The sequence below is a fragment of the Chrysemys picta genome, chromosome 7 (assembly GCF_011386835.1).
Source record: "Chrysemys picta bellii isolate R12L10 chromosome 7, ASM1138683v2, whole genome shotgun sequence".
Taxonomy (NCBI): domain Eukaryota; kingdom Metazoa; phylum Chordata; order Testudines; family Emydidae; genus Chrysemys; species Chrysemys picta.
Genome location: NC_088797.1, coordinates 3,424,838 through 3,446,187, shown reverse-complemented (window position 1 = coordinate 3,446,187; position 21,350 = coordinate 3,424,838). Strand labels below are relative to the sequence as shown.

At 40.2% G+C, this 21,350-nt stretch overlaps 1 protein-coding gene across 8 annotated transcripts in view; it reads left to right on the top strand.

The window, feature by feature from the left end:
- FHIT (fragile histidine triad diadenosine triphosphatase) overlaps positions 1-21,350 on the top strand; it is a 1,007,374-nt gene that overhangs the window by 136,222 nt on the left and 849,802 nt on the right. For 7 of the 8 annotated variants that reach the window (XM_065550632.1, XM_005297876.5, XM_042850013.2 and 4 more), the window contains one exon: positions 3,450-3,519. The exons of the other annotated variant lie outside the window; for it this stretch is intronic. The gene's annotated coding sequence lies outside the window, so the exon portion shown is untranslated. The remainder of the gene's footprint in view (positions 1-3,449; positions 3,520-21,350) is intronic. 8 annotated transcript variants of the gene reach the window in all.

The following is a 21,350-nucleotide window of genomic DNA, read 5'->3' as shown; positions in this document are numbered from 1 at the left end:
ATTTTATCCCCTCTTTTTTCTTTAAAAGGCTGAAAATAGTAGTTCTATGTGTTTCACATATGGCAATCCAGACAGTTGGCAGGAGGAGTGGGGATGGGAGCTTATACCATTCTGCACCTGCTGGGAGACAAAGATTTCCAATGAGAATCTTAAGGACCCCACACCTCATCAGTTCTTTCTCTACCTTGAGTGAATGAGCTAGCCAGCTCCCTTGACTGTCTAGTAACAAAAAAGGAAGAAACAAAGGAAGAAGGAGAATTTGTGTAATGGGATTTGATTTAGATAGATAATTTTTTTACGGCATTGAATGACTATTACACAGCTCATACTTAATGCCCAAAGCATATCTACACATTGCAAAGATGGGATTTCTTGAAGGTATCGCTTTTATTTGGCATTTGCTATAGTAATGAAATTGGACAGATGCCTTGAAAGCATGGGGACCCGTAGTTTTTCTATACTCTACAATATTCTCTCTATTTTTGGCACAACATAGAATATTTTGCTTAATTTCTGCATCCCATGCTTCTTTAAGATGTGTTTAGAAATGTTTTCAATTACTGTATGTTGATGTATTTCCTTCTGTAACCTTAATTATGAATAGTTTGGTAAAATAGTCTTTCCACTTTTAAATAAAAGATTAATAAAAAAGAAGTAACAGTAGTTAAATATTCACATAGTCTGTATGCACAACCTAAGTGCAGCCAGTTATTCAGATGAGGCATCTAATAATGGAATATCTAAGTAAAGCTGTCAGATTTTTCAAAACCGGAACTGGCTTAGCTAACATTCTGAGATATTACAGTGTTCTAATATTAGAATAGTGTAGGTAACAGTAGGGACTAGATGCACAAAGGCACTGAGGTGTTGCAATGCTGACCATTATAGTGCCTTACTTTTAGGTGTCTTGCCATCCAGTGGAATTCACAGCCCCAAGATAGGTGCCTAGGCTCCCTACAGTGCATGAAAGAGTTAGGTGACTAAGGCCATGTCTAGTCTTGTTGGGGATCCACGCTGCTGTGATCGATGCAGCAGGGGTTGATCTAGCGGGTCTAGTGAAGACCTGCTAAATTGACCTCAGAGCGCTCTTTGATCGACTCCGGTACTCCACCGGAAGGAGAAGATTAAGGTAAGTCGACGGGAGAGCGCCTCCCGTTGACATAGCACAGTGTAGACACCACAGTAAGTTGACCTAAGCTATGTCGACTCCAGCTATGTTAATAACTATGTTAATAACATAGCTGGAGTAGTGTAACTTAGGTCGATTTACCGCAGTAGTGTAGACAAGGCCTAAGAATGGAGTCCACAAAAGGCAGTGAGCTGATCAAGGAGCTGTCTAAGGGCTGGTCCACACTAAGCCCCCAGTTCGAACTAAGATATGTAACTTCAGCTATGTGAATAACATAGCTGAAGTCGAAGTATCTTAGTTCAAACTTAAAGGTACTTACCGCGGGTCCACCCGCGGCAGGCAGGCTCCCCCGTCAACTCCGCCTACTCCTCTCGCGGAGCAGGATTACCGGCGTCGACAGCGAGCACTTCCGGGATCGATTTATCGCGTCTAGACAAGATGCGATAAATTGATCCCAGAAGATCGATTGCTTGCCGCCGAACCAGCGGGTAAGTATAGACGTACCCTAAGGTAGTGAGTAGGAAATACTGAGCAGAGGGGCATGGCCTAAGCCTTGCTCCTCTCAGGGAGTCAGGCACTTAACTCTGCTTGAGAGTCTCAGCTGTGAACCCTCTCCTGGACTTGGGTGCCTAAACTGTTTTTTTGCAAGAAATGGCTGGGGGCGGAGAAGAGGCACTCTTTTAACATTTAGGCCAGTGGTTAGAGCACTCACCTGGGATGTGGGAGACAAGTGTTCAGCTACCCCCACCCCCTCCCCAGCCTGATGTTGAGAAGGGTTTGGAAGCTTTGAATTTGGGTTTTCCATCTCTCCGGGGGTTCCCTAAGCACTGGTTCTGGGATATTCTGGTGTGGATCTTTCTTGGGGCTTGTCTACATGGCTAGTTAGTGCATGGCAAGCCAGGATGTGCATGTGAAGTAGGGTGACCACATTCATAGATTCATAGATTCTAGGACTGGAAGGGACCTCAAGAGATCATCGAGTCCAGTCCCCTGCCCTCATGGCCGGACCAAATACTGTCTATACCATCCCTGATAGACATTTATCTAACCTATTCTTAAATATCTCCAGAGATGGAGATTCCACAACCTCCCTAGGCAATTTATTCCAGTATTTAACCACCCTGACAGTTAGGAACTTTTTCCTAATGTCCAACCTAAACCTCCCTTGCTGCAGTTTAAGCCCATTGACAAGACTGAGGAGGGATGCAGCAAGCCAATGGCAGGCCGGGGGATGAGGAAGGCTGTGGTGGGAGGGCCGAGCGGGGAGGGGATGGGACCTGGGGCATAGTGGGGGCGGAGCCTGGGAGGAGCGGGGGTGGACTGTGGGCGGGGCTGATGGCATCCCAATGTGTCCCGATATTTTAGTGTGATGATCTGGTCGCCCTAATGTGAAGTGTGCTAACCTCCTGCATACTAACTGTCTGTGTGGACCTGCTGCTGCACACTAGTGTGCATTGATGAACTCTCAGTGGGCTAAAGATGATAAGGTGGGTGGCTGCTGCTGCTTCCTCTTGTTTCTGCCTCCCTCCCCTCCTGGCTGTGTCGTGTGAGTGTAGGTGTAGGTATGCTCAGAGAACGCCTACTGGCTCAGGCAAGATTGGTAGGAAAACACCTACTTTAAGGGTCCTGCTGGGTCTTGGGCATGTGATAATTGCCCAGGCATTTAGATGAGGCAGCTGTGTAAATGCCCAGAGGCTGAAACATAGGCGCATAGGGAAGTGTAACAATGGAGATTTAGGCATCAAGGGATTTTAGGTGCCTGTAAGGTTAGGTTAGGGTGACCAGACAGTAAACGTGAAAAATCGGGACTGGGGTGGGGGGTAATAGGAGCCTATATAAGAAAAAGACCCAGAAATCGGGACTGTCCCTATAAAATCGGGACATCTGGTCACCCTAGGTTAGGTGGTAGCTGAGCAGGGGTTTGGAGGATCTCAGTGGCACCTAAATGTTGGATGTAGGTGCCTACCTGCCATTTTAAGTGCCTAAGGCCTTCTGTGGATCTAGCCTTTAGTGAAGAGAGTCACGATTCTTAAGTCCATTTTATAATATGATGTGTGAAAGCCTGGCTCTTCTGGAGTAAAGGGCAAAACTCTCATTGAATTCAGTGGGTCTAGGATTTCACCCAAACGATTGAACCTCTCATATTACAGAGTAAATTTTAGTACCTGTATGTATAAGATATAGCAACAAGTTGGTGATCTCCAGACAAAGTTATTGATTTCATGCAGGTTTTTAAAAAAATAAAATTGTGTTATAGAGCTTGAATTAAGTTTACATAATGAAAGTCTCCTGGAAGTGTAACCATCTCCCTATTTTCCAGGTTATGTTTGGCCTCAAGTGACTTCACTAGCTGTGTAAGCGGTGTCAGGCTGGGTTACGCCTTTTAGCAGGTAAGCTCATATTAATTGCTTTTGTGTGTCTTTAGACTGTGTCTTTCTAGGGAAGGGATTGTGCTTTCTTTTCTATTTGGAAATTACTTATCACACTTCGGGCACTATGGGAAATTAGTAATAATACCAATGATAATTTTCAGGAATAGTTAAGAGTAAATCCCCACACAGGACTGTTTCAGAAATCTTCCCAAATGTGGTTACTGTCTGAGATACGAATAGCCTGAGAAAATAAATCACTTTTGTTTTAATAGTTTACAAAGTAAACAAAGATTCTTTGTGTAACCAAGTTTACACTCTGAAGTTTCCACTGATAATGACTAAGTCCAGGTCAAACATTTGGATACAGGGGACTAATCAGAAGTTAGTATACTTTCAGTCTTTGCCCTGATGTCTGCTTAATTAGTTTACCAGAGAGAAAGGAATCGATATAGGAACGTGCTTATGTACAGGGAATAATTTATTATTTAATCTATTTATAAGGAGCTTATTGTGAGATAGCTCAGTACCTTAGAGTAGGGGCTGCATACAAAAAAATTAAAATCTTCTAAAGAAAAGCCAACCCATCAAATACACTACAGAATGAGCCAGCATGAAAAACTCCCCACTTCGAAACAGTTCAATTCCTCAAGTCTTGCGTCTGTCTGTTGTTCCCTTCTCTATCCACCTCCTTTGTTCTGGCACAGCATTTTTTCTGCCCTTCTCCCTCACCTCCCCATGTTCTCTTTGAAGCTCTCCTCTTCTTTCTTCTTTCAGTCTCTCCTTCGGGACCTCCAAAATCATCTCGGTTGCTCATATGTGCACTCATACCATAAAGCCATTCACCTCTTCCCCCGTAACCTTTCTCCTCCCCCCGGAATCTCACTGCTCCCATCCATTCATTGATCACTCCCGTCACCCCAACTCTCCACTCAGCCTCAGGTGCCAAGTTTTGAAAAGCTCCAGGTACGATGCCCGTTTGCAAGAGGTGTGAGTGAAGCAAGGGAGCTGCTGCTAGCGTTCTTCCTCCTTCATGGAGAAACTGTGACTTATGCCTCCTCCCCAGTTCCTTTCTTTCCCAGTTGTGGTTCCCACTTCCCTTTCGCACACTAACTCCCTTCTTCTCTGCCGGGCTCCCCCATCCCCACCATTTCACTCCCCCAGCTCTGGCCCTTTATCATGGCAGCAGGGCTCATGCTACTTTCTGTCTTTCCTCTTGGTAGGGCAGCAGGGAGCAGTGACAAGTAACCCTAAGAGAAACCGTGGCTCTACAGCAGCCTCCATTGCCTGGAGGAGGAAATCCACATGAAACGTTGAGCCTTGCCTGCTGCCCCATTTTCCTCTCCTCCCCCCTCACCAGGATATATGACATTCCAGCAGAGATGCAGGCAGGTGTGATGTGGGAATTCAAATGTGTGAGCATGCCAGCCAAGACATGCCACTTGTCAGTCCCATTCACCCCCTCCCCATTCACTCAGGGCTTCTCTACACAAACAGTCAATGCAGGGCAAGTTGGGGTGTAAATCTACCTCTCACTAGCCTCCCACTTGCTATATGTCCGTGTGGCCCCTGCTGGTGCACACTAAAAGTTCCTTAGGGCACTTTGATCTCCCCACTTTGAAAAGGAAGTGGATCAAAGCTCCCTAGGGAATTTCTAGTGTGCAGCAGTAGGACAGTGCATAACACGCTAGTGCGAGATAGGTTTGTACCCCAGCTTGCTGTGCACTGGCTTCATATACACAAGCTCTCAGTCATACGATCCATTCACTCACCTCCCAGGAAGTTACCCCCATAGACAGAAGAGGGGAGTTTCATGGCCCTCCTGCTGTCCACCTTGGTAAGTGTTTGAAGGAAATAGTTGAATTCAGATTTGCATGTAAGGCACTTTCTTGTTAGCTGATTAAAGAGAGATGGAAAAGAGGGAGAAAAACAGCCTTAGTGAGATACAACAAAAACCAAACAAACTGAGGCAAGATAAATAATAGAAGAAGACAAACTCTTCACAATTCAGATCTTTTGTATGTTCTCCCATTGGTTAGATTGTCTGTCTGCGGTTTACGAACTAAGATGACTTTTTTGAAAAGTGTAAACATTCATAACTGAGCCTTGCACAGTACTTTGTTCTGTCATTTTGAATTTGTGTCCCTCTTCTCAGTTCAGTAAGCTCTTTCAAGTGATATCAAACATGACTACAGCACTGGGAAATATTACAAGCGTATTTAAATTGTAAGATGGTTCAATTTTTCATTTTAAAGTTTTACTGTTGGCTGAGAACATATGTCTACTTGTACACAGAACCTTGAGTATAATGTTGACAATTATTGAGCATTATATTAAGGTTACAGTAAGTATCTTTGACCTTCAGTCCAGACCGTCAAAATGCTGCTGGCAAAGTCATCTCTCTTTACTGTTGCTTTGATCATGTAGCGTCCTCCTCCTTTAAATCACTTCACTGGTTCTGCTTTACTGGTTTATTGCTTTATGCAACAAGGTCAAACTTCTTGTCCTTGCATTTAAGGTTCCTCTGTATATACTGAAGTGCCTGACTACATCTCTGCTCTGGTAAGCTTTCATGTGCCTCCACTCTGCCCTCTCTGCTCAGGGTGGGGCTGACCGTTGAAGTTTTGATCCAAAGGAAAATATGTGGAAAGTGTGGAAAGTACTTGTTTAGAAAATAAAATCTTAAGCTTCAAGTGCTGAGTATGTCAGAATATTGTTTAGAATGAGCTGTACAAAAAGTTGTTTCCTTTCCCCACGGTGCTACACTGGCGTTAAAATAAAGGGAATTGTCCCCAGCCTGTGCTAACGAGAGAGGTTAGCTCCACCTCTTTTCTCCTGGGTTTGGGTAAGCAGTGCTCACTGTTCTCTCTAGTTAATTCTGTGAGGCTCCCCCTGCTGTTTCCTTCCACTTTAATCACTGGGGCTACACGATAAATTAGACTAAAAAGGAGTAAAGATTGACAACAGAACAGCTACAAGATGAGATGATAGGCTTTACTGGATGCTTTATCAGGCTTCGCATTCTCCGAAAGTACAGTCAATAAACTGAAACTAACTAAAATAAGGGTCTAAATACTCATTCTTGACTTGGGTCACATCCTTTCAACAGGATTTGGTTTTCTAATGCCTGGGAAGGATTTTTGTCAAGAAACATATTACATAGACAAATTTAACTCAACTTCAGCAAGTGCAGGCACTCTTCTGCTTTCTGTTGGGAATAACTTTCTCCACAATATAGAATCATAGAATCACAGAATATCAGGGTTGGAAGGGACCTCAGGAGGTCATCTAGTCCAATCCCCTGCTCAAAGCAGGACCAATCCCCAACTAAATCATCCCAGCAGGGCTTTGTCAAGCTTGACCTTAAAAACCTCTAAGGAAGGAGATTCCACCGCCTCCCTTCCACCACAGCCCCTTCCCTTCTGGTGGCAGGGAGGAATGAAAGGGATTGATATCACTTTTGCTGTTTGCACTCTTGGGAAATGATCTGACATTTCAGAGATGGGAGCCAGTATAAGAACCTCAATAAAGAGAGAGAAAAGAGTTACAGATTTGAGAAGTTTGGAGGCAAAGGGAAGGAAGGAAGATAGGTTCTTCGTTAGCCGAGCTGGTAGGATCATGGAAGAGAGTTTTTGAGGGCAGGTTTGTTAGCAAAGGGTGAGAAGCCAGATGAAAGGAAGCGGCTGAGGAAAGGGGCGGGGACAGAGGGGACAGTTGTGGGAACAAAGGAGGACAAAGTGACAAGGGGAAGTTGGGTTAAAGGAGTAGAGTCATAGACATACGCTTGAAAACTGGAGCTGTGATGGAGAATGGGAGAGTGCAGGGATGGGATTTATACTCACATATTTCTGACATGTGATTTGCACTAGCATTTGCCATCCTTGAATCTGGCACTGATGTGCAAACTTTCAAATAAGAAAAACAATAACAACAAAACCTAGAGTCTGTGAGAAGCCACTTCCATACATAATAAAGACTAGTGCAGTGCCTTTGCCCCAGAGTGTGCGTTAAATTTTCCCAGTGGGATTTCTATTGGCACAATGAATGACTACAGCAAAACCATCGACAGTAAGAGTCAGAATGGCCCTCTGTTAAAAGGATGGCAGGCGGTCTTAAAGCATCCATCATTTTTTCCTCTGTCTGACATTCGTGGTGCGCAGTGTACAACATGTGCTTTTAGGCAATATAATTCATTGGCAAAGTTCTATTTTAGGGTGTGCATAAGGAGTGGGATGATATCACACAGATACACCTACTGTGGGCAATGAATGGTGAAAAACATGCTGTAGGCTTTTCATAATGCAAAAGAAGAGCATTTTGGACAAATTATTTATTAGGTTTTTTTGGATAGAAATGCTTAGTTTTGGAAGCCTAGCTTCATTTATAATGTTAACACTATTTTGCAATATTATTTTGTATGCTTCTTGCTTAAATTATGATTAGAGGGGTTTAGTTCTCAGTTAAAAGACATTCATAATGAAGCCTGCTCAGCATAATAGTTGGAGAGCTAAAATAGAACTCCTTGGCTCTGATACAGAATAACAAAATGTGAGTTTGTTTGGTTTAAGCTGTAATAACTGCTATTTTAAACGCAGTATTACACAGAGATATGTACTTACAGACTAAAGCAAATTAATTATGTATGGACTATTACCACTTCCTGAAAATTGTTATTGAATTGTTTGGTAATATTACCATAGTGTATTCCAGAGGAATAGGTTACATGCCTATGTTGCTGTTCAGTGGTAATCTGCAAACAATCACGATTGCTCTTGTGTACGTAGTGCATTTTAGGCAGAACTATAGATGGGTGTCAGTTAAGGGCCCATATGTGCTGTCATTTAAACAACTATTGTCAAAGGCACTAAATATTTGCTTGGTGTAAGTATACTTGGCGTTATTCTGCAAGCAAGGTTTTAAACACACCTTTTCCTGCCATTATGAGTTTTGTGGTTTGTGATTCTTTTTATGATATTCTGTCAAGAAAACAAAATAAATGCAACTACCATACTGTATTTTGCTTCGTGTGAGCCTGTCCCTTGCTGTATACCTGGCAGCTCTGTGTGTTTGTTACATCTTGACTCCCTGTAATGCTTATAAATCGGTTGACCAACCTGTTCAAATACTTTGTAATCTCAGTAATATTTGCTGCTTTACATCTTCAGAGCCCTTTACACACAAAAAAGAACCACAAGCATGTCTATCCTGCTATGCTGGCCAGGTCAGTGGGGCCATGGGGCTGTGACCTAAATCTAACCATCACTGTCCACTTTTAAATAGCTGATGCCTCTATAGGTGCCATCGGGGCCAGTCCCTCTACCCCTCTGGGAATTATGCTTGTCTCTTGAAAATAATCAGCCATTGCCAAGGACAGGGGGAGTAGGTCTCCCCTCTGCTGATGGAGCAAAATGTGGGGACATTTAGCTCTTTCTGGGGGGTGGAGCTACAGGAGTGCCGAGATATGTAGGTAAAATATGTCTTTGTTGGTCCTGGATACAGACCTGCAGCAATAAGAGATGCCTGCATACATTTTACCAACTGAAGAGCAGAATGAAGCTCTTAGAATATAACTGTAGTTGTATTGATCTCACCCAAGATGAAGAAGGAGGAGAAGAAACAGGATGTTTGGACAAGATGTGGGAGATGTTTCCATGTACAAAGGGGCAAAGTGAATGGAAGGTGCAGGAGATAAATGGGATTGTGTGGAGAAGTAGTGATTGGATGGAATCATGCAAAGCAAGGGAAATTAGAATAGGGATGTGAATTGGAGAAAGGTTGTGAGCCATACTTTTCTCTCCCACTAGTGTAAATTGGGCTGCCTGCTTCACTTTGATGGAGTTTCTCCTGGTTAACAATGGTATATCTGAGAACTGAGTTAGACCTTGTTTGTTTTAAGGGTCATGTGTATAAACTTATGGCAAATTACATTTTAAAATAAACAGATGGCAATTATTTAATATTTCGAATTAAATCCTATTTAAAAGTTTCAGAGTAACAGCCGTGTTAGTCTGTATCCGCAAAAAGAAGAACAGGAGTACTTGTGGCACCTTAGAGACTAACAAATTTATTAGAGCATAAGCTTTCGTGGACTACAGCCCACTTCTTCGGATGCATCCGAAGAAGTGGGCTGTAGTCCACGAAAGCTTATGCTCTAATAAATTTGTTAGTCTCTAAGGTGCCACAAGTACTCCTGTTCTTCTTTATCCTATTTAAAGGCTTTCATTACAAATTATGTAATTTATATTGATATAGGAGCATGCTCTAACAATAACTAATACATATTACTATTTAAGCAGTGGTGTTTTTTTCTTACACATTGAAGGAAAAGCCACCCATCCATTGATCTGGGCACTTCCACAGTAATTAAAAATGCAAAATATATTGTAACACACAGTTTCCAATGATATGAGAATGCCTTGCAGTAGCAGAATATAGATTATATCTGTGGAATTACCTGGGCTTTCACCTGTGGTATTTGTTAATCAGCCTTTCTGTATGGAATTATATTAAGCAGTATGGCCACATTTATTGTGAGTTCAGTCTCTAATGTGGGATTTGAATTTATAATCCATAGTACCTGTTGAGAGTACCCTATGGCTGATCAATAGAGACATACAAGCCCCCGTCTAAAGCCAATACTGTTTGGTTGTTTCATGTTTTAATGATGCTGTTATGTTCTGATCACAGCTCTCACTCTGTTAACTATGACAATTCATGAAATTATAGTTAACAGAATAATAGTGTTAGAATTTTGCTAATAGCACTGAAGTAATTCAGGTTGATCTGGAATTTCCATTAAAAAGGCCTGATTTGGGGGGATTAATATCTCCGCTCTTTCATAGTACATTTGGTCTGAAATTTGTTTGACAAGATCTCATCCTAAATGGGAACTTGCTTTCAAAAATGGCTTGTCATGTTTTTGCAGTAGAAATAAAAAAAACATGTAATTTTTACTGTTTCAGCCACTTTTTGTGGGAAGCTTTAGATAAGCCGAGGCTTTGGTAAGGAAATGAAATGTGGACTAATTTACTCAGTTTTAGTAATTAGAGAAAAACAACAGCAATAGTCCTAAAATAAAAAAAAAAAGATGATTTATGGCTCTCATAGCTGTAACCCCACTTGGAGTTTGCTAACTCTTGGAACCGTAGATTGAACCTCTAAGGGCTTGTCTACACTTACCGGAGGATTGACACTGCAGCAATCGATGCATCGGTGGTCGATTTAGCGGGTCTAGTCGCTCTCCCGTCGACTCCTATACTCCACCTGATCGAGAAAAGTAAGGGGAGTCAATGGGAGAGCATCTCCCGTCGACATCACGTAGTGTGGACCCTGTGGTAAGTAGATCTAAGCTATGTCGATTTGAGTTATGCTATTCATGTAACTCAAATTGCGCAGCTTAAATCGACTTTTCCCTTTAGTGTAGACAAGGCCTAAGGGGCTTTGTCAAAAGGACTACAACTAAGATGGCTGTTGGAGTCCAGAGTTCAGTGGTTTGATTTTTTTTAAAAACTTCAGCAGCAAACATACACTACATAATTTAATTTAAATTAAATTAAAAAAATTTAATATAGTAGGCCTTAACATAGGTTGCCATAATTTCAACTTTCATTTTAAATATGTTATTTTCTAAAAAGGAAAACGTATTTTAAATTAAAAATTCTATTCACATAAAAATCTGATTTTTGATTTGTTTAAAATCATAAATTTTTTTTTATCCAACCTGATTTTTAGTAAGACTTGTTATTTGTGGTGCAACAAATATTATTCTTCTATTAGGAGCCTCTTAGTAACAAGCTATAAGTCTTGCCATATTATTGTATGAGAGTTTAGGATGTTAGAATTTGTTGTTTGGGGTTTTTGTGTGTGTGTGTGATATGAATGGACAACATGGGTCTCTGAATCTTTGGAATTAGCATGTTCATTGTTTAAATTAATGATAACAGAGAAAATTCTGCTCTGTGTAGGATATGCCATGGCTTGAGGAGCCTTGTGTGATCGTTGATATGTATAACCTTACACAACACCTGCTTGTGCTAAGGAAAGGGGAACAGGCCGATACTAATTGGTTGGTTTTTGGTTTAATTCTCATTTGTTGTCTGTGCACTCATGGCTGGGTAGGATTAGGGGCCTTTTACTTCCCTCTTCTGGACAGAATGGACTAAAATGGACAGAATGGACAGACTGTCAGACAGAAGCTTTCTAATGCTATAGAGGTGGGGTTTTAAAAGGTGTATTTTCAGGAGAGATGTCACCTTAATTTCAGTGCTTGAACAACAAGAATCAGGGTACTTCATTATTTATAAGATTTGAAAGAAAAGTATTGTATTTTTCATATGTACGTATAATGGTCTTCTCTCTCCTTTCTGTCCTTATTACTTTTGAACAAATTTGTGACCCTCACTTCTGTGTTACCCATAGTAGTGACAGTCTAGGGCTGGGTATTTGACTGGTCCAAAATAATTGGTCAGTTAACTGGTCAAATAATGTCAAAAGTGGTCAAATATTTTAAGGCACTGATTTATTAGAACTGTGACAGCAGTGATAAAAAAGAGTAAGACTTGATGGTGTCCAGTAGGCTTAAATTTAGATACTTATGGCTAACTACAAAAGAACAAGTTAGTTAACTGAGTTATTTTAACTCAGAAAAATGCAAAACACAATGAACTGGTGTTCTAAGAAATGAAAATTATTACTTTTTAGCAGTGTTATGTTAACAGTTAAATGTGAACGTTATTCAAGACTGAACAGTTCCAACAGAAAGAAAAAGGAAATTAAACAGAAATAAAGCAAATACACAGAAGTTATGAAAGAAAGAAGTCATTTTTAAATGCACTTATGCTATGTAGGCAAAAGGTCAGCTCTCCTAGCAGCTTAATGGCTGTGCATCTTTTCTCTTTGTGTTGGGGAGGAGATTTCATGACTCTGAACCCTCCTCCCGCGCCCGCACTCCTTTCGGAGTTAATTTTTTTATCTTTGTCTAGTCACTTTAGATGGCAAGCTCTCTGGGGGCACTGACCGTGCCTTTTAACTTGCTGAATGTGCTTTGTAAGATGCCCTGTACATTGATGGTTTGGTATACAGATAAAGATAGATAGATATACATATATATTGTATTTGTTCTAGAAGAGTCCAGCCACTCAAAATACTCAGCTGTCAGGTAGTACAGCACAGAGATTAGGTGTTGTAGACTGGGCATGGGTGAAATTGGTTTTTCTCCACAGCCTTGTCTCTGCCTCATCACACTGGGGGAGATAAGACTGACCTTGATAATTTTAGGATAAGTGAGCTCACTCTGTACTGAGTGGATCCCTCCTTTTCCTAACTTTGTCTTGAAGTGAGATTTATTGGTGGGACTCTAAACCATTGAGAAGGTATTGAAGGCTATACTGCAATGGAGGCTAAGGGGCTCAGGAAACACAATGGAAGTATTGGCATTCATAGATGGCTGGAGTTTTACCCAGAGGACAGAACTAAGGTTGTGTTTGCAGCCTTAACTGAGGCATTTCCTGACCAAGGCCTGGTCAACACTGGGGCGGGGGGGGGGAGGGGAAGGGAGGAGATCGATATAAGTGAAAAACATAGCTGAAGTCGACGTACTTAGATCGACTTACCATGCTGACTTCACGGTGAGTCAACTGCTGCCGCTCCCCCGTCAACTCTGCCTGCACCTCTCGCGGCGGTGGAGTACAGGAGTCGACAGGAGAGCGCTCGGGAATCGATTTATCACGTCTAGACTAGACGCGATAAGTTGACCCCCGCTGGATCGATCGCTGCCCGCCGATCCGGCAGGTAGTGTAGATATACCCTGAGTTCTTAACTGTGTCTCCGTGATATTTTCTTAACACAAAGAGCTTCAGTAAGAGCTTTGCTAAAACCCTGCACAAAACACATTGCTCATGTATGTAATTTTCAAAGGGCCTAAATAAATGTGCATCAGAACTATCAAAGGCACTTTCCTTATAACAGGGCTGTTGTCCAGGCCCACTCTAAATTTCTGATCCCTTCTGTTTGTTGCTGTAGGGATGTTCAAATAACGACACACTTTTTTTTAAATATAATCAGCAAATTGTATTTTTTTCACTGTCCCTTTAACAAAAAATGGCTGATCTATTTTTTCTCAGACTTTCTTTATAATTGATCACCTTTAGAAGCCTGGAAAATTTCTCACTCAAATTAAAATTTTGAAAAATGCTGAGATGGAATTAGAATATAAACCATTATACAACCTTAACTGTACCAGTTCCTGCCACTCTTGCTATGATGTAGCATGATGTTCCAACACAACAGTTCTGTTTTAGGGGTGCCATTTCTCTGTACTGGCACACTGATGAAATACCATTGCACAAGTCAGACCTACTTTACATAAAAATAGCTTTGCAATGCGAATTAGGAACTTTTCACCTTGAAATGCTAAATCTGTTGAACTGGCTTCAAATACATACTGTACATGATTGTACCTATTGTGTGGGAACATAAACAGTGTTAGATTTTCTGAAAAAGGAGTCTCATTTTAACTATTCTTTCTGCTGCTGAAGGCCCAGCACTGTTGACAGCACAAATATAGGCTGGGGTAGAATAGAAAGCATCCATGGAGAGAGGAGGTAGGCGTGATGTCTTTTTCTTAATAGCCTTGGCAATTCTCATTCATTTAAAACTCATTCTCCTTTACTTTCTGATTATCTCTATCATCATTTTCAGGTCTGGTATGTGAATTTATAATTTTGTGTATTGTTCCTATACTTAACATCATTTGTTTTGGTTACACCTATCATATTTAGGCTGTATTGTACATGTGCACTTACATACGAGAAATTGGGTAGAGTATGGTTAAATGGCTGAATTATACTTATTATCTTTAACAAACAAAATAATTACAACATTTGCAGACATTTAGGTGTGTAAACCAAAGCTGTTCCTTTAAACAATAGTTAATCAAACAAATATTGGAAGACTACAAGGTAATTTTTATGAAAATATAAGAGTGGTAGAGAAACAACCTTTGATGTCTCAGTTGCTATGCGAGTCTCATGCAGTACCTTAGGGCACTGAAATAATGCAAAATTGTGTTCTAAACCCAGTGTCTGGTTTCTTTGATCCGTGCAGATTTCAGATACCAGTGATATGGCGCTGTTTGCATTTTGTATTACGTGGTGGTCTGCACCAGGTGTGGGGGCAGTGGTGGGGCAGTGAGGGTTGTTTCATTTTCTGGAGGGAAGAGGAAATGAATGAGATTTTCTTCATTGTGATGTGAAAATTGGCATTGGCTTTATCTGAAGTCTTTTTAGGGGACAATGCGACTTTGGAAACTGCTTCTCTCCTTGTGCACCATTGCCATGGTTGAGATCCGCTGAAGCACTTTTGTGGATGGTCTCGTTTCCAGAGACCATCTGTGTGTACTTTGTGGAAGGTCCTCAAAACTTGAACTTGGTCCTCCAGGCCTCACATTAGAGCCTGAGTTCTTTAGCTGCCAGGCCATGTTGCCAGGCTCAACTTCTCAGCCAAAACTTTGGCCTGAATTGCATCTATACTAAGGCTTCCTTTTTCAGTATTGCTGCCTGTCATGGACACTGATAAATTGATGATGATATTTGTGTGTATGTGCTGCAGCTAAATGTTGTGGTGGTCAGTGCAGTATATGTGGAGATAAATTATAAATTTGTCCCATCATACTGTAGGCATTGCTGGCAACCGTATTTTGGGGATCAAAAGTAGCAGTATCAGCATGAACTGAAGCTTATCTGCTGAGCCTGTAATATAGTGCTGACCAATTCCTGCTCATGATGATGGAACGTTCTCCTTTGTTGAGAACCAGTACACAACTGGTAGTAAGATAGGCATTGCTCCCTTAGATGTTTAAAAATAAATGTCCATGCCCATATTTTAAATCCATTCAAAGTCACACATCCCTTACCTTGTATGCCGCTAGCTGATGATGCCTTTTTGACATTGGTTTTTGTGCATACTGCTTAGCGATGGTGTCCTCATCCCAGTAAAAAAAAAAAAAAAAAAAAAAAACCCAATGAAGTGTGTGTGACACTTCAGGTAGTCAGAAAAGAGGTCCAGAAATACAAATATGATAATGACATTCAGATGCTAATCTGTCATTTTTTCATTCTTTCTACTTCTAAAAAGTCTTTCTGTGGTGAATTTCATCTTCCTGCTGACAATATATTGCATCAGCAATAATACAGTTGTAGCAACATATTTACATTGCAGCCTTACATCTTTCAAAAGTAGAATATGCTGCCCTGCAGCTCCACTAGATATAGAAGTGACAGAACTGTTACAAAATCTCAGAGGAGAATCATCAATCATTAGTCAGAGGGGGTGTTTTTAGTGGGGTCCCACAGGGATCTGTTCTTGGTTCAATGATATTCAATATCTTTGTCAATGATCTGAAAGAAAATCTAAAACCATCGCTGGTGAAGATTGTGGGTAGAGTGGTAAATGGATAGAGTGGTAAATAGCGATAAGCACAGATAAGTTGTGAAGATCATTATGGATATCATGGTAAACTGGGCTAAGTTAAACAATATGTGTTTTAATCCATCTAAATGCAGGGTTATACTTCTAGGCACAAAGAATGTAGATCACAAGTATAGGGTGGAGGAATATATTTTGGAAAGCAGTGACTCTGAAAGGGTCTTAAGTATCATGGCTAGCGGGAGGGATAGCTCAGTGGTTTGAGCATTGGCCTCCTAAACCCAGGGTTCTGAGTTCAATCCTTCAGGGGGGCCACTTGGGGATCTGGGGCAAAATCAGTACTTGGTCCTGCTAGTGAAGGCAGGGGGCTGGACTTGATGACCTTTCAAGGTCCCTTCCAGTTCTAGGAGATGGGATATCTCCATTCATTTCAAACAATGAACACAAGCTCCTAGTGCAATGTAGGGGCTAAGAGCAAATGAATTCTTTGGAAGCATGCGTAGAGGAATGTGGAGCAGAAGAAGCAGGGAGGTGTCATTACCATTAGTGAAATAGTGTTTCCAGTTTGGGTGTCCATGCTTTAAAAAAGACATTGATAAATTGGCAAGGGTTCAGAATAGAGATACAAAAATGATGTGAAGTTGGCTTGCAGAGAGAGACTAAAGAAGCTCAGGCTATTTAGTTTATCAAAGAGAAGGTTAAGAGGTGACTTGATCACAGTCTATAAATAACTACATGGAGAGGAGATTTCTGTTTATCTTTAATTTATCATACAAAGGCATAATGAAGTCCATTGTCCAACAAGTGACAATGAAGTTAGACAAATTCAGACTAGAAATAAGATAAACATTTTTAACAGTGAGAATAATTAACCATTGGAACAACTTACTTTGGGATTTGGTAGATTCCACATTTTAGAGTCTTTAAATCAAGATTGGATGTCTTTCTAAATCATATGCTGTAACATACCCAGATTTTAGGAACTTGATGCAGGAATCACTTGGTGAAATTCTATGGTCAGACTAGATGAAAAGAATGGTTCTGTCTGGCCTTAAAAATCTATGAAAAGAGGCCCTAAGAAAACTCAGTGGCCAGGCTTTTTCTTCACTTTTTGTTTCAGGAGAGTTAACATACTGTTATCTAACCCCAGATTTGTAATGACATATCATAGTTTATCATAAAACTGAACACATTCATTTTTATGGGTGGTTGACAAGAGGCATAGGATGCTAATTGCATATACCTTTAAAGAGGAGCATTCTCTTGGAAAATTGCCCCCCTATTGTATCCATTCATTTAATTTTAGTATTTTATTTAGTTAAAAGCAGCTAAAGAAAGCAAATCTTGTTTTATGGTAAGAAAACTGCGTGCCACAGAATGTTCTCTCTGTTAATGTTGGGAGACACTCAAATACTCCAAGGGCCATATGGAAACAAGGCACAGTGTTCTCAACACAGTTCTTTGCGTATGGCACCTTTGATAATATTTCTGATGATCTTTGATCTCTATTTGATTAGGTGGCCACACAGGGCAATGTGTGCTTCGAAGCCTGTCACATTAAGCTCTGCTCCCTCTGCAGTGTCCCACGACTGCTGGTTTAAATATTGTGACTCAGTCTCCTCCATGTAGGGGAACAGAGAAACTTGTGCAGTTTATTTAGCCTAGAACACTAGTAAAGAACTACTTTCAAATAATACCAAAACACAAGAAAAATTGACCTGGATTTGAAAGAATAATAGCTAAAAAGGCCAACACTTCATGATGTACAGGAATATTACTAAAACTGTTGAATGATGGGAGTTAACCACATTCCTAGTTGAAGAAGTAAAATCAATTTCTCTCCTCTCTATTCTCAGCCTTAAGTGTCAGAGAAATATTTGTCAGTAGCGTCAGTCAGTCACAGCATGAGCTGCTAATTACTTAGGGCCTGATTCAGAGTCCTTTGAAGACAATGGGACTCTTTCCATTGACTTCAGTGGCTTTCGATCTGGTTCTCACTGGGAGGTACAACCGAGCAGTCAAGGTAAGTACTCAGCTCCTCAGTCCACTCATCAGACAAACCTGGGACTTTGGTTGCACGCCTAGCTAACCTCCACCCAGAGAACTTTAACTTGATTTGATTCCCTATTCTCTATGTTCTGCCCCCCACCTCCATGGCTGGTTAAGTAAAATTTAAAAAGCTATAACCTATGGATTCCCTTGGCAACTGACATGCGTCCATTATAACCTATTATGGCACCACATACCCATTAAACATCACCATTTCAGTAATGTAAATAACTTAAAAGAGCCAATATCTATATTAAAGCCAAACACGTGAGTTTGATCAGTAAAACAATTGTTAATAGAATACTGAGCTTTACCAGCATAACATAAAATATGCAGATACATTAATTTACAGTGTTTTAAAGTGGAAGAAAAAAATCAATCCACAAAGTCAATTTCAGATTTATTTCTGTGTGTTAATGCACTTCTAAAACTTTGTGTAAAAGCTGAACAGCATAATGCAAGAAAAATTACACCAAGGAGCTGTACTGTTTTTTAACCCCTCTCAGGAAAAGAATATTAAAATAAGCTAAAAATAAAGCAAATACTGATTATTTGGCATGCTGGGATTTCAATACGTGTTTCTATTTTTCTGTAAAGTTTAATCTTGTCTAATTTAGTTGCTAACCCCAGCATTTTTATTAATACCTATTAATATATTAACTATAGGCCTTTACAATTTTTACATTTCAATAAATCTTTAGTCTTAGTAGTTATTTTCCACCTGGCAGGAAATTATCATTTCTTTCCTCACTAACGTTCCATTTGTCACAATTAATTTTAATCCCTCTGTTTCTTAGGGAGTGCAACCCAGTGTAGTGATGGTATCTATAGGGCACTAATTACCCCAGTATATAGGTGCCAAATACAATATTAGAATAAACATCAGAAATATTGGAAAGGGAATCTCCTTCTGGTGTCCTTTGGTTTGGTCACTTAAACTTGTAAAATCACTGTCTCTCTCTTGCCTTCCATCCCAAAGCTGAGTTTTGCCAATGGTTATAAGATGGATATCCAAGTTCATTCTGATCTCTATATTAAGGTGTGATCTCTTTCAGTGGACACTCAGGAGCCAGAAGCAAGGCATTCTCAAAGTTTCACCATAGCTAATGTTTATTTGTAACCCAGATGAGTGCACTTGTCCGGAAGGCAGTAGAAAAGTGTCTTTGAAATAGCTGTAGACCACTGAGAGCCTTGATACTTAGGTCCAGGCATTTGAATTGGAGCTGGAAATACATAGGGATCCAGTGGAGGGTGCTCTCAGCAGTTAGTCATGCTCAGGAATCAGGCTGATGTGTGTGTTGTACAAGCTAGTCATGCGGAATGGCCTTCATTATATAGCCTTATGTAGAGGCAGGTGTAGAGTATTCCAGTCTTGAGGCACTGAGCATATGGTAGCTCATTCAAGAGGAGTGGGTGTAGCCTCAGGAAATCCAAAAGAAAGAAGATATTTATACATACAGAGAACATGAAAAGGTGGGAGTAGCCAACTGGTATGGCTACTCCCACCTTTTCATGTTCTCTGTATGTATAAATATCTTCTTTCTGTGTGTTTCATTCTATGCATCTGAAGAAGTGGGCTGTAGCCCACGAAAGCTTATGCTCAAATACATTTGTTAGTCTCTAAGGTGCCACAAGTACTCCTGTTCTTTTTGTGGATACAGACTAACACGGCTGCTACTCTGAAACCTGTCAAAAGCAGGAAGGTTTTTCTTCTTTATGCCACTATCTGATTGTCAGGAAGCTGAGATGGATATAATTCCCAAAGGCTACACACTTTTTTAGATTGTTTACCAATTTATGAAGAGCACCATAGTCGTTATATGCTCCTTCTGATTGCTGGACTGTTGCCTCCATACCAATGGCATAAAAATATTGCAGAGTCATTAAGTAACAGGTGTTTTTGAAATTACTCAGTAACTGATTTTAAAATATATACTGTTGCAGGTAGGAGGGCAATTTCCACTAGTTAACACATTTTAAATTGGCTTATATTTTGAACCTAAAATATCTGGCACTTTAAGTACTGTACTCACACATCTAGGCTGGAAGTTAAAGCTGGGGAAATAGAAACGGGACATAAGGTGATATTTTTAACAATGAGCGTAATTAACTATTACACTGATTTGTCCAGGGATGTTGTGGATTCTGTCACTTTAAATGAATATTGGAACTTTCTATAAGATAGTCTGTAGCTCACCCAGAAGTTATGGGTTTCACGCAGGAATTCTTTGGTGAAATTTGATGGCCTGGATGTGCTGGTGGTCAGACTAGATGACTGTAATTATCTACCTGGTTTTAAAATCTATGTGAACTACTTTATTAAGTTAGGCACTAAATTAAACTGGAGTCTGATTAAGATTAATCTAAGAATATTGTGTTCAAAGAAAAAGATGCATGAAATCCCCATTAGAGGGATGAGGAAGGTTTGGCAAACAGGATCAGTCCAGGCACAGAAACAATTCTCAAATCCATGCTGAGGTTTTCAGAAATAACCCAATTCCACACTGTTTTCAAGTAGGTTCTGGGTTCAGTAACCCACCACTTGCACAGTTTATTCATAGATTTGGAACATCTTCCTCTGCAAAATAAATAAATAAATGCTTGTGCATTTATACAAATAAACACAAACGTCTTTACATGTATGTAATCAGTCAAAATGTCTAATCATTGATAAATGCAGTTCTGCTTATCATGGATCTGGAATGCTACCTTTGACATATTTTGTATTTAGTTCTATAAAAGTATAGGAAGTCACAATGCATGCACATTGTGCTATTTTTAATTGCTTTCTTGTTAATTTCTTTAAAACGTCCCAAACTTGGTAAAGCTTGTTTTCCTTGATCTTAGTTACAATCATGTGACTCCAGTTTTACTGTACTCAAGTGTAACTGAGATCAGAATCTGTCCCTGTATTTGAGTGATTCAAACATGAAATCTGAATTTTTTAAAAAAACATGAAACATTTTCATGCACTAATAATTCAAAAACAACAAAGGATTTTCTACAAAGCTTCCAAAAATTTACCCTGGGACTTAAAATTAACAGGATAAATTTAATCTCCCTCTACCTCCCCTCAGAGCAAAAGAAAATTTTTAAAGAAAGCTTGAAGGAACTGAAAATAGGGGTTTAGATTGGAATGGCCATCTTGACCATAATTGTAGTGTCACTAATACAGTACTGTAATATTCACTGCTCTTAACCTTGTAGGTCAGTTCCTGGCTTTGAAGTTTAGGTCATTTGGTTTGTGCTTTCATCATCATCAAGAATGGATTTAGAAGACACATTTGTTTGAGAGTGGGTGTGATTGTGGATGATATATCGAGAAGATAGCATCCAAAGAGAATCTTCATAAATTGAGTTATGACTGTAATTTAGTAAAA